Source organism: Dipodomys merriami, unplaced genomic scaffold (genome assembly GCF_024711535.1).
Source record: "Dipodomys merriami isolate MVZ:Mamm:240054 unplaced genomic scaffold, mDipMer1.0.p SCAF_24, whole genome shotgun sequence".
NCBI classification, from domain to species: Eukaryota; Metazoa; Chordata; class Mammalia; order Rodentia; family Heteromyidae; genus Dipodomys; species Dipodomys merriami.
The window spans coordinates 25,454,907-25,457,489 of NW_027203826.1; positions in this window are offsets into that span (position 1 = coordinate 25,454,907).

Genomic DNA, 2,583 nt, shown 5'->3' on the forward strand with positions numbered 1-2,583 from the left:
GTGAGGGATGGAAGTGAATATCCATACAACTACGAGGCCCCACTGAATTCCTTGACACCCCCCACCCCTCCCCGCTGGGCTGGCACTCCTAGACACTGGCTGGAGGAGGCTTTTCCGTGTTTTCTTTCCTGACATAGATTGCCAGATCATTGTGTTTGATCTTATATTGCTATGACAGAATGTCCTGTTTACTTGGATCAATTCACAATTTATTCTTTGTGTCTCCTGTTCCATAATACAAGGGTTACTTTTTCATACCCTACCAGATGCTAAACATGTCCTTTATGTGTTTGAGTTTGTTCAGTGCTGGCAAATACGTTTCGCAATTCTGTTTAACAACCCAATCAATTCATAGCATTGAGGGTTAGGGGATGGTGAGTAGAGTCAAATTCTATAAGCACCTTTGCCTGGCCGTTAACGAAATGGTTCATTCTATATTAAGTATATTAAGTATATGAAGAACAGTCCTTGAAAGGGTCCAATTCACTAATATAATGTTCTCATGATGATTCTTGATTTCCAAAATCAAACTTATTGCTGTAGTGAATAGGTCTGGGGAATACAGTTTTACAAAATACCTACTTTTGTTTCAAAACTAGAAACCAGTGACCAAATCCCACAAAATTTTGAGCACAAACCGTATGCTCTGTGGTTACTAGTGAAAGCCTGTCTTAGAATGATATCCCACCACCAAACAGCCAACACCAAAAATGCTTCACAGTTGACAGTAACCAACCTTTTTGAACTTGGATGAGAGATGAGATTCAGTTTGTAGTTTTCTCTCTGAAGTCCCAAGCCCTTTTCAAAAAAATGAGTTTACTTTTCATGGAAATGAGCAGCCTGCCCAATCTATAAGCAGTGGAAAATTTCCATATGCTATTGCATGGGGCTGAACAAAAGCCTTAAACTCTAACAGCCTGCCTGGATGACTGAATATGCCACTCACATCTTACATAACTCTAAATGTAAACACTGGCCTACAAAATGCTGGCCTTGTCCTAAATCAGATAGGATCTTTAGCTCTCCATTTAAGATCTAATTCTTAGATTCTTACTCATTATGGTCTTCTAATATCAATCACATCTCTGTAGTTCACATATCTGTGGATTTGAGGCATCCCCCCCCCAAGCTTTCTTTTAGGATACTATCAGTAGTTTTCTCAAACCTTGTGCCACATTCAGGATACCTATTAGGTTCTGTGTGTGTGTGTGTGTGTGTGTGTGTGTGTGTATGTGAGAGAGAGAGAGAGAGAGAGAGAGAGACAGAGACAGAGACAGAGACAGAGACAGAGAGACAGAGAGACAGAGAGATCTGGAGCTTGAACTCAGGACCTGGGTGCTGTGCCCTAGCTTTTTCAATCAAGGATGACACTTTACCACTTGAGCCATGCCTCCATTTCTATATTTTGATGGGTAATTGGAAATGAGAAGCTCATTGACTTTCCTGTCTGGACTGGCCTTGAGCTGCAATCCAAGGGTCTCAACCTTCTGAGTAGCTGGGATTATAGGAGTGAGCCACTGGATCCTGGCTAGCTTTTTGGTTCCTTTTCCTTTCCCCATCTTTCAATATAATTTCATCGTATATTTTTTTCTTTGCTTACATTAATCTTCTTTACACATTTTATTTCCTTAAATTCTCCAATGCTCTTATTTCTTATTCATTCTTTACATTCTTCTTCTTTGGGTCTCATGTCTTCTCAAAAGTACTCTTCCATGACACGGAACGGAGAAGCACTTAACTCTCACTGGCACTGATGGATTGACTTTTGGTATTGAAAGTCTTCATTTTTCTGGCCAGCCAGTCTGGTAAGACTCCACATCTATATGCGGAGTAAATGTCTTCATTTCAGATGGTCCTCAGAAAACTTCAAAGCTCTAAAACACATATTATTGCCCTGAAATTTTTAAGAATCAATCACAATTGTCATAAACCTAAATTTCCCTAAAGAGAACAGCTTTCTTGGCTATTTTGTTTTGTTTAACCTTAGAGCTGACTTGGAGTGATTTGATTAGAAGTGAAAGATTCCCCTCATGCCTGGCTGTGGGGTTAAAGTAGTTCAAGTGTTCCTGGGACTGCATCCACTCTGACTGTTCAAGTCCATGCTGTTCTTTCAAAACTCTTACTTCAAATGGCTTCAAGCCAGTTCGGTCTTTCACACCTCTCCCTTGAATGTTTTGGGTGAATTCCTTTATAATGTTAGTATGAAATAACCAAATGCATGATTAATTCTAACAATCTTTGAGCCTTGATTGTCTTTTTTTTTTTTTATCACCTCTGTTGTGTGTTCTACTGCACTAAGGGAAAGTTAGAAGCTTGACTCTCATGTTCAGTTAAAGAGAGAGGCCCTGTCCTGTGGGTGTGCCTGTGAGCTTGCTTTCAAAGACTTTTTTCAAGAGACATGCTGTTTGTCATGATTGTGACACTCTAGGATTCTAGACTGACATAAACCTTGTGCTTGTCAAAATGTGTTTAGAGAAAGCCCAATGCCTCTCTGTCAGTACTAAGCTTGCTGGATTTTTTTTTCTCCCACACAGCTACTCAGAACATTACCCAAAGTTGGACTGGGTTGATTTGGTGTGTTAT